Source organism: Callorhinus ursinus, unplaced genomic scaffold, assembly GCF_003265705.2.
Source record: "Callorhinus ursinus isolate GAN/ISIS: 27379988/994484 unplaced genomic scaffold, GSC_fseal_2.0 scaffold36, whole genome shotgun sequence".
Classification (NCBI taxonomy): domain Eukaryota; kingdom Metazoa; phylum Chordata; class Mammalia; order Carnivora; family Otariidae; genus Callorhinus; species Callorhinus ursinus.
This window is the reverse complement of record NW_027397098.1, coordinates 2,945,172-2,956,643: the sequence shown is the minus strand read 5'-3', so window position 1 is coordinate 2,956,643 and position 11,472 is coordinate 2,945,172. Positions and strand designations below refer to the sequence as shown.

Genomic DNA, 11,472 nt, shown 5'->3' with positions numbered 1-11,472 from the left:
CAACACTAACTCCGTCTTTAGGCCTCCATCTTGTTCTCTCTTCTAGTACACAGATGGCTCCACTTTAGATAACCAGTAGAGCGCCCCCTCTGGCGCACAGGTGGCTCCATGTTAGAGAACTAGTAGTGATGACTGATGCACAGAAGGCTCCATTTTGGATAACGAGGAGAGATTCTCGGGTGCACAGATGATGCCACTTTAGATAACTACCCCGTGACCTCACCACCATGCCCCTTGCTCCATAAAAGGTGGGGATTAAGATCTGGACTGTGAAGAATAGCTGCATAGTACGACCTGGGTAGTTTGCCGATCTCTGTCAATAAGTTACCCTGAATAAAACTTTGTGGAAGTGGCATGGAGTGGCTTGTTTTGTTTTTCAGTATTAAAGTACCTTCTCAGTCTGGAGGATTACTGACCTTCTTCCACCTTCTAACAGTTAAGAAACCACATAGCAAGAAAAACGAGGGGATCACTCCAGGACAATCAGGAAAGAACTCTGACAGGCATTCAGAAGTAGATGGAGGAGACCCACGGATCTCTGGCTGGGATGGGAAGGATGTGTGGGCTGTGTTCACAGAGGGAGCTGTTAAGCAGAAGCTCTTGTTTATAAGACACATGTGTACTTCATGTCCCCTGTCAGACTGCTATGGTAGACTGAATTACCCTATGGTAGAATTTTACTAGGGTAGAAAGGCAGGTTCTTCATTAATTTATTGACTGTCCTGAAACTTAGGACAGCGGGGGATAAAATCCATAAGGGCCATAACTCAAAGTTGAAGTAAGATTCCTTTTAGCCTGTGACCTGGGCACAGGCCTCATAGTTTCATGTGTGTCCAATGGAATCACTGGCATCCTGAAATGCAGAGGCAAGTGAAACAGTTATTACCAATTCATGTGGCCACTAGGGCATGGTAACAGAGTTGGGGTTCTAGGCACATCTGAAAACCCGCTAAAAACAGTATCCATCCTACACACCAATATGCAGGTCCTTCCATCCAATTTCAGCTTAAATTTCCTCAAGGAAACCTTCCTTGACTCCCCTGACTCAGGTCTCCCTGTTAGACGTTGCCAGAGCACCCAGTTTTCCCTTATAGCATTTCACCTACCTGTAATCATGTGTTTAATTAGTTGCCATTATGTGCTTAATGTCTGTCTTTCCTGCTAGACTACGAGTTCTGTGAGAGCGTAAAACCTATTTTTCTCACTAGTTTATCCCTAGAGCTTAAAAAGTATATGTCAACGAACTCTGGACTAACAGCCAAGAATAACGCAGGCATTATTTCTTAAATAAAGAATTGAATGAATAAATAAATCAACCAATAGCATTTCATAAAAGGGGGGTGATGATTTATGAGGTTTCTTCAAATAGAGGAGTATTTAGTGTGAGGAGATATAGCACAAACCCTTGGTTCTAGACCATGAGATCCAAAAAATGTTAACAGAACTTGGTTGGCTGGTTTGGGTCACTGACCTTGGCAAGTTTCAATGAGAAGCGTCCGTTGACGGTTATGAGTCAAAAATTCAACTTGATGTTTGTCAATTGCATATTTCTCCAGTTTGGTAGATCTTCAGTAGCTCAATGTAAACAAAGAATGTCTTGATATGTTTTGCTGAACTGAATTCATGAAGAGAATTAAGATACCAACTTCTAGTAATGATCACTTGTTAGTAAGCCTGATGAGTACTAGTCAAGAATTCAGAATTGAATTGTAATTCAATTACACTGCACTGTGTAAGTGACATTGAAAGATGAGGACCACATGAGTCCTGGAAGGAATTCACTCCACACCAACATACATACACACTATTTACTAGGATATATTTATGCTAAAAGGTCTACAACATGGTAGCCTAAGGATGTTAGCTGATTATAGCAAATGCCCTATATTTATTACATAACCTTGGCTTTCTGCTTTAATTCAGGTAAAATCAATCAGAGTTCTAGCTGGATACAGATAGACAATTGACCTATCCACACATATTAAACTCACTGAGTTCAGTGAAGTTATTGTGTCGGATTTAAGAGGAAGTATATGCCTTTCCTCAGTTCCCCATGTCTGCTCAATGACAGTCATAAAACCAGGTATCAACATCTTGGGTTCTGATGACACAATGCATCCTATAAGTAAAGTACTCTCGTGTAGGCTTAAGAACAAGATTTGACAGACCTCTTTCTAAACCGTGTAAACTCTCCTAGGTTCTCCTATCATCCAGGGGAGGGGAGTACCCCCAAGAAACACTAGACTTCCCACCTATCTTGGGGAGAGGGAATACCTGTGAAATATGAGCATTTATGATTGTGGACATACACAAGATGTTATTTTACTTATACAGCTGATGCTCAAGGAGGAAATTCTGGATTCAAGGAAGTTGATTCTGAAATATTTTTCTGACCAGCAAGAGAACTTACCTAGTTTATATAATTGTGGCCAGTAAAACCATAAAAGTTTAGTTATTAGTGAGTAAGTGAATTTATAAGTAAAAGAACAAATAGCGTTTCCTTTAATGACTATGTTTAAACTTTGAGGTTTACACAGGCTGATGATTTTGGGTTCCAACCTTGGGTGACAATTATCCAAAAATAAATAATCTCTGAAGGAGAAGCCAGATCTCATCTAAAGGATTTGATACCCTTCATTAATCAAATTTTAGGAAGAACCATCTTTATATCTACAAGAGTCAGAGCATGTGAAAATTTAAACAAAAAGACAAGGTTTCTTCCCTTGCTGAGGGTCATTGGTCCATTGTATTTTATGAACCACCAAATTTAAGCATTGCTTAATTCAGTCTTTCATATCTTGCCAAGATATGGAATTGCTTAGCCCAGCACTTTGAATTCTTGAGCCAGTTTTATCAACAAAGTTTATTCCATTTCAAGTTTTGACGCCATCAAAGCCACCATAACCTTATTTCTTATTCTTACAACCTTATTTCTATTTCTAGTTTTAACTAAGACTGCAATAATGTAATTTTAAGTTGATTATTTCTTATTTTCACAGGACAGTTTTAATTTAATTTGAGGAAATAATGGAGACATGATAGTATTTACAGCCTAAGGGCTATAGAATAGTTCACACCTACTATTTTAAATATAGATACAACATTGTATTTTCTATTAATTAACCCGCATAGCATGACTTTGTGGAAGAGTCTTGTTTGACTTTCATGTGGCATCAGGAGAGCTGAGAAAGGGGACTAAGTATCCAGCAAAGGTCTATGAAATGCTTTGTTGGGTGGTACAGGGGTGGGGGAAGTAAGGAAAGGGAAAATATATTAAAAAGCGTCAGGCTGTGTTTTACACCCAGAAAAAAATTATACAATAAAGGACCCCTGGAACCCAATCAACATACCGCTGCATTTTAAATGAGGGGCTGGATGCTTCCCTGTCTCTCTCCAGGAGAGCAGGATTCTAACCATCTTATTCCATCAAACTCTCCTGATTTTCCACCATTCTGTTCTTTCACAGTGCCAAGCCTAGCAATATATATGAAGCCCCTCTCCCAATTCCTCACATCACTCAGATGTCTAGTGCCCTCATTCTCCCTCTTTCATCCTTTCAACAAAATCTAATCTCAGGAAGTGATCTGATAAACTCAGGCTCATTTAGGTAGACGTGTCTGAAAACAGATGAATTGGCCACGCCTCCCAGGAGCCCTCACTCTTCAGATAAAAGAACAGGCTTAAGTCAAAAGAACAATCCCCTGCTGGTCAAATTTCAGGTCTCCTGGACCTGGTAGCCATGAATGGATATCTAGGTGACCCTGATATCATGCTTCAGAAGGCCCCATACTCTATCATCCTCGTGTTGACTTGTCTGGTATCCATTTCCCTCGTCAGCCCAACTCACAGTTTTATTAGTTATCTCAGCTTTGAAATTCCCTCTAAGATCCGGAACACTCCAAGTTCTGACATCACAGAAGAAGGATAGCAAGAAAAAGTTTCCAAAGTTTCTTGGATCCTAATCATGGCATAATCAGTCCCAGAACTGATGGCATCAACGGTTCCCTCTCATTTTGGAGAAGAATAGAAAGAGAGCATGGGCCTTGGGGAAACAGACAATAAAAAGAGAAGTGTCAAGGTCTCACAAAATGTGATTGTCATCTTAAAGGCCAAGGGCCAAAAAATTTAAGAAATCACTTGAGTGCTTTAAAATCTGCATCAATAGGACAGATAAAAATGGCTGCTGTGACCACAAGCAGCAAGCTTAAATCTGACCCATCTGCTGGGCACCTCATCCTAATCAGCAGCTATTCAGTGGCTGGCACTCTACCACCACGCTCAAGCAATGATGTGCCAGGCCCACAGCTGCATGGCTGATAATGTCATGCCAGGAGCTGGCCAGCCACCTCCCTTGCTGTGGAACACTGCATACCGCAGGCTGAGGGAGGCTGGCAAGACTGGCCAGCCAGCTGCATCTGACGTCACTGCCTTGGATGGACCTCACCTTTCTTTTTCCTCCACCCACTGAGTTTGGGCTTCAAAAGAAATGAAGACACAAATCCAAACGGTGCAAAAACCAGAGAATTTAGCACAGTGTCATGTGCAATCCAAATATTGGACTTTCCTATAGGATCGTCCTGAAGGAGCTTGGATTTGAAAAGTCCTGCAGAGGGCGCCTGGGTGGCTCAGTTGTTAAGCATCTGCCTTCGGCTCAGGTCATGATCCCAGGATCCTGGGATCGAGTCCTACATTGGGCTCCCCGCTCTGCTGGAAGCCTGTTTCTCCCTCTCCCACTCCCCCTGCCTGTGTTCCTGCTCTCACTATGTCTCTCTCTGGCAAATAAATAAATAAAATCTTAAAAAAAAAGAAAAGAAAAGTCCTGCAGGGACCCTGGTAAAACTTTTGGCTCACTTTTATGAAAACATGTAACTGAAACTTTTCTTTCTGTAAGATATGTAAGCAGAGGTTGCTTTGTTTGTAGTAGCTGGCACCAGGCAAACAAGTGAAAGAAAAGTAGTAATGAAACACAGTGAGTCCATTTTCTTTTAAAACTTTAAAACAGGGGCGCCTGGGTGGCTCAGATGGTTAAGCGTCTGCCTTTAGCTCAGGTCATGATCTCAGGGTCCTGGGATCGAGTCCTGCATCGGGCTCCCTGCTTGGTGGGGAGCCTGCTTCTCCCTCTTCCTCTACTGTTCCCCCTGCTTGTGCTCTCTCACTCTGTCAAATAAATAAATAAAATCTTCTAAAAAAAACTTTAAAACAGACCATCCTTGTGGGTGTTTTCTGGGCATAACTTCACTTGCCCAACTATTGTGTTTTGGGCCACATGAGAAATAAAAGTGGTCCCTCACCCCTGGATATCAGTTATTTTATAATTATCAAAGGGAAGTTTCTGAATGAAGCTCCAGTTATTTATTCAGCACCTAACATGTGAAGGCACTTTACCAGGCAGTACATTCTCATGTGCTACCTCATCTGATCTTAGTAAGCTTGTGATGAAGGCAGGGGAGATGAGTTTAAATCCTACAAAACAGTTAAACAATAGTAAGTGCCCTGTGGTTTACTCAAATTCACAGTTACCAACTTATGCAAGGAGGTTTATAACTCAGCTTATCTTACTGTCTAACGAAGTCAGACAAAGGCCTTATAGAAAATGAGGAGTCACAAAGAGTTTTTAAACAGGGGAAAGGTACAGAGTCCTTAGAGACATTCTGGCCTGTTGAAAGTCCCATTATCCTTATCTTGAAACTCCATGATTCTATGGCATATGAAACAAAATCAGGAACAGAGGAGACTGAAGTATGGACAACACCTAGATGTTTCCTAGTCAAGTCTAGCACAAGATGTGAGGTTGTGAAGTAAGGTGGAGGTAGTAGAAAGGAAATGAGATGGGTGACAAGGTGTACTGAGAAGTGATAGTCATCAGGGTTTGATAATGGATTGTATACGTGAGTCAACGTGACTGACATCAATGTTGCTGGGTTTTAGCCCCTGCTCCATCACTGATTATCTGTGTGCCTTTGGATAAGTCAGTTCTGTTCCAAGAAAAGGTTTTATGAAGCATCAAAATACCTTGTAGATTCAAGTATTTTGCTATCCCACATCTCTTGACCCACAACACCTTCACTCAGCTTACATGTTTCCTTTTCATCAACATGGAGTTGATAGAGAATTTGTGAAATTTTGTCACCTTGGTTGAAATGAGAAAATTAACGTTATTGTTAATAACTATTTAGCACCCCATATTTAAGCACTCTGTGCTACATTTCATAATCTAATCAATTTCTTTTCTCTCCCTAGTCTATCAGTGCCTATGAGTCCCTCTTCCTCTCTATCCAGTCTCAACTCCATAGCTGGTCACCTGAGCTCCTCTCCTCTCTTTCACTCAATTCTTTTTCACCCAGTCCCTATTGCCCACTTACCCACCAAGCCCTCATCCTTGCATTCGTACTATGTTCTACCTTCTCTGCTCCTAAACACCAAAGGAAACAGTTAGGGATAGTGAAGACTGGACAGTGTGTCTACTATGTCATGGTCTACACCTGAAAAGGGTCCTTAGCTTGGTCAATCAGTCCTTTACTTGTTGGCCCACTCTGTTTCCCCTCAGTGACAATTCCAGAGGATAGCCCTGTTCACTAATAAGCTTGACAATGCCCATCCTCATCCTTCTCCTGAACCTCTCCATTTTGACTTCTCCTGGTTCTGTCCTCTGGCTCTCTTCCTCTCATTCACAGGCTCCTCTGCTTGCACCATGGGAAAATATGTTCCAAGACTCACAGTGAATGCCTAAAACCACAGATAGTACCAAACCCTCTGTATACTATTTTTTTCCTATACAAACATACCTATGATAAAGTTTAACTTATAAATTAGGCACAGTAAGAGATTAACAATAACTAATAATAAAATGGAAAAATTATAACAATATACTATTATAAAAGTTATGCAAATGTGGTCTCTCTCTGAAAATACCTTATTGTACTGTACTCACTCTTCTTCTTGTGATGATGTCAGATGATAAAACACCTATGTGACGAGATGAAGTGAGGTGAAAGACATAGGCACTGTGACATACCATTACGCAACTCCTGACCTTTTGACATCAGAAGAAGGATCTGCTTCCGGAATGTGGTTGACTGTAGGTAACTAAAACCGTCGACGATAAAACCATGGAGGAGGGGAGATCATGGTAAAAAATCTAAATGGACTAATTACTAGTAAGGGGATTGAATCAGTAATCAAAACCCCCCAAGAAATAAAAGTCCAGGACCAGATGGCTTCACTGGTGAATTCTACCAAACAACAAAAAAGACTAAATACCTATTCTTCTCAAGCTCTTCCAAAAAGAGAGGGAGAGAATGCTTCCAAACTCATTTTACAAGGATAGCATTACCTTGATACTAAAACCAGACACAGACATTACACAAAAAGAAAATCACAGGACAATGTCCCTGATGAACTTAGATGCAAAAATCCTCAACAAAATATTAGCAAACTGAATTCAACAGTACTTTAAAAGGATCATACACCAGGATTAAGTGGGATTTATTCCTGGGATGCAAGGGTAGTTAAGTGTCCACAAATCAATCAACATGATATACCACATTAATAAATGAAAAACAAAAATCATGATTATCTCAATAGATGCAAAAAAAAAAAGCATTTGCGAAAAATCAACATCCATTTTTGGTAAAAACTCTTAACAAGGTGGTTATAGTGGGAATGTACCTCAACATAATAAGGCCATATATAACAAATGCACAAATAACATCATACTCAATGGTGAAAAGCTAAAAGCTTTTCTCTAAGATGAGATAAGAAAAGGGTGCCCACTCTCTCCACTTTTATTCAACATAGTATTAGAAGTCCTAGCCACAGAAATTAAGCAAGAAATAAAAGGCATCCAAATTGGAAAGAAAACTTTTCACTATTTACAGATGACATGATACTGTATATAGAAAACCCTAAAGACTCCATACACACAAAAAAACTGTTAGAATAAATGAATTCAGTAACGTTTCAGGAGAGAAAATTAATATACACAAATCTGTCTCATTTCTATATACTAGTAATGAATTATCAGAAAGAGAAATCAAGAAAACATCTATAATTGCATCAAAAAGAATAAAACACTTAGGAAGAAATTTAGCCAAGAAGGTGAAAAACCTGTACCCTGAAAACGATCAAGACACTGATGAAAAAAATTGAAGACAACACAAATAAAAGATATTCCATTCTCATGGATTTGGAGAATTAATATTGTTAAAATGGCCATATTACCCAAAGCAACCTACAGATTCAACCCAATTCCTATCAAAATGCCAAGGCCATTTTTCTCAGAACTAAAACAAATAATTCCAAAATTTTTATGGATCCACAAAAGACCATGCATACCAAAGCAATCCTGAGAAAGAACAAAGTTCAAGGCATCATATTCCTGCATTTCAAACTACACTACAGAGCTATGGTAATCAAAACAGTACAGTATTAGAATTAAAACAGACACATAGATCCACAGGACAGAGAGCCCAAAAATAAACCCATGCATATGTGGTCATTTAATTTATGACAAAGCAGCTAAGAATATACAATGGTGAAAAGACAGTCTTCTTCAACGAATGGTGTTGGGAAAACTGGACAGCCACATGCAAAAGAATGAAACTGGACCACCATCTTACACCATATGCAAAATTAACTCAAAATGGATAAAGACTTGAATGTGAGAACTGAAACCATAAAAATCCTAGAAAAAAAAAAGGTGGTAAGCTACTTGACATTAGTCTTAGCAATGTTATTTTGGATCTGACTCCAAAGGCAAGGGCAACAAAAGCAAAAATAAACAAATGGGCCTGTATCACATTAAAAAACTTTTACACAGGGAAGGAAACCATTAACAAAATGAAAAGGCAACCTACTGAATAGGAGAAGACATTTGCAAATCATATATTGGATAAGGAATTCATGCAAAAAATATATAAAGAATTCATACAATTCAATAACAGAAAACAGTCCAATTTAAAAATGGGCAGAGGATCGAAGTAGATATTTTTCCATGGAAGACATACAGATGGCCAACGGGCACATGAAAAGATATTCAACATCACAGATCATCAGGGAAATGCAAATCAAAAGTACAATGAGGTATCACCTCACACCTGTCAGAATGGCTATTATCAAAAAGACACAAAATAGCAAGTATTGGCAAGAACGTGGAGAAAAGAGAATCCTCATTCACTGTTGTTAGGAATGTAATTGGTGTGGAAAACAGTATGGAGGTTCCTTAACAAATTAAAAATAGAACTACCATATGATCCAGCAATTCCACCTCTAGGTATCTATCCAAAGAAAATGAAAACAGTAATTGGAAAAGATATATGCATCCCTATGTTCACTGTACATTATTGACAATTGCCAAGATATGGAAGCAACCTGTGTCCATCAATAGATGAATGAATAAAAAGATGTGATACACACACACACACACTCACACACTCACACAATGGAATACTACTCAGTCATAAAAAGAATGTAATCTTGCCAATTGTGACAACATGGATGGACCTTGAGGGTATTATGCTAAGTGAAATAAGTCAGGCAGAAGATAAATACCACATTCTCCCTTATATGTGGAATCTAAAAAATAAAACAAGCAAAACAAAACTAAATCCCCAGATTTATAGAAAACAGATTGGTGGTTGCCAGAAGGAGGAAGATTGCAGGGGCAGGGGTGCAGGGTATGAAATGGGTGAAAGGGATCGAGAAGTACAAATTTCCAGGTATAAGATAAGTAAGTCAGGGGAATGTATAGAATAGGGAGAACAGTCAATAATAATTTATTGACTTTGTATGGTGACAGATGGTAACTAGACTTATTGATTTGATCATTTTGCAGCATATACAAAGGTCAAATCACTATGCTGTACACCTGAAACATAACACTGTATGCCAATTATACTTCAATCAAAAAGTAGGTATTTTGTCCTCAACTTGCTACTCCTGTCTTCAGATGGTTTAATCTACCCACATTGTTTCAAATACTAACATGGATGTTGGACTGGGTTGAATAATGTCCCCCAAATTCCATGTCCTCCCCAGAACTTCAGAATGTGAGCTTATTTGGAAATAGCATCTTTGCAGATGTAATTAGTTAAGAAGAGATCATATGGAGCTGGGGTGGGGGTGGGGGACTTAAATCCTATATGGTATCCTTCTAAGAGGATGAGAAGTACAGATAGAGAGGAGAAGCCCATGAGAGGGAGATTTGAAGGGATGAGTCTATAACCCAAGGGACACCAAGGATAGTAGGCAAACAAACACCAGAAGCTAGCACAAAAGCATGGAACAGGTTCTCTCTAGAGCTTTCAGTAGGGACTAACCCTGATGATACCTTGATTTTGCGCTTCTAGCCTCCAGAACCATAAGAGAGTAAGTTTCAGTTGATTTAAGTCACCAAGGTTATGGCCGTTTGTTACAGCAGCTGTAAGAAACTAATATAGATGCTGGTAACTCGCAAAGCTATGTCACCACCTTAGCCTTCTTTCCAAGCCCCAAACTCATGGTTCCAACTCACGTTTGTTTTCACCTGGCTCTTCCAACCTGGTTGTCCTACACGTGGACATACCCAAGAGAAATCAGAATTTTCCTGTCAAACGTCTTCTTCCCTGTACCCTTCATTCATTCAGTGCCACCACCATCCTTCCTGTCACCCAGGCTGGAGATACGGAAGGCAATTTTTATATCTCCTTTTCCCTCACAGTATTTAGTAGCTAAATTCAGGTCTTCATCATCTTTTGACTGAGTTTCTACAAAATCGCCCTTAACTGGTCTCCTCCCCCAGTTCTTGCCCCCTGCCTTCAATCTCTTCTGCATAGCCAAGAGTGTCCTCTACAAAGCAAATCTGACTCTACATCGCTTATAATACTCAAGAATAACCTGTAGGATAAATGCCATGTTCTATATTTAGCACAGCAAGGCTCTCCACAATCTGCCCTTACCTACTTCTGTGGATGCAGCAAGTACTCCCTGTCACACTCTCTGTGCTCTAAGAGCCCTGTATTGGCCCCTGGTCCCTATATTCGTTGACTTGTCCAATTGCCTTTGCAATTGGTCCCCCATGCACGGTAAACCCTTCCACTCTTCCTACCTTCTCCTCTATGGCACCTTTTGCGCTCAAGTTGACTCCTTCACTTAGATTTGACTCACAGTCACTTCCCTCAGGAAGCCTGAACAGACACACCACTCAAACCTTCTCTTTCCTATACCCCACCCCACTCCCTCTCTATACTTATAAGACATTGAAAACAGCTAAAGCTTTGGACTCATTATATTGTTTTATATTTTTTTAATTTCATGTCCATTCCTCTCCAGACTACTGGCTCCATAAGGGCAGAAATAGTGTCCTTTTTCATCTATCTCTGACATGTGGCACATAGTAGAGCTGAGGACGTAGTATTCCTCAATTCGCATTTGCTGAACGAATGAATGAATGAATGGGGGCCCAACTTATTTACCGGTCACAATACATGTTTCATT

The 11,472-nt window shown here is 39.8% G+C and overlaps 1 long non-coding RNA gene across 1 annotated transcript; it reads right to left on the bottom strand.

Moving 5' to 3' along the window:
* Nucleotides 1-709: 709 nt before the first annotated feature.
* On the bottom strand, nucleotides 710-6,966 carry LOC141370503 (uncharacterized). Its single transcript, XR_012374565.1, has 5 exons — nucleotides 6,913-6,966; nucleotides 6,013-6,130; nucleotides 3,848-4,042; nucleotides 1,472-1,615; nucleotides 710-853 (listed from the first exon to the last, which is right to left on the bottom strand). It is a non-coding gene; the product is annotated as an uncharacterized lncRNA (long non-coding RNA).
* Nucleotides 6,967-11,472: the final 4,506 nt, after the last annotated feature.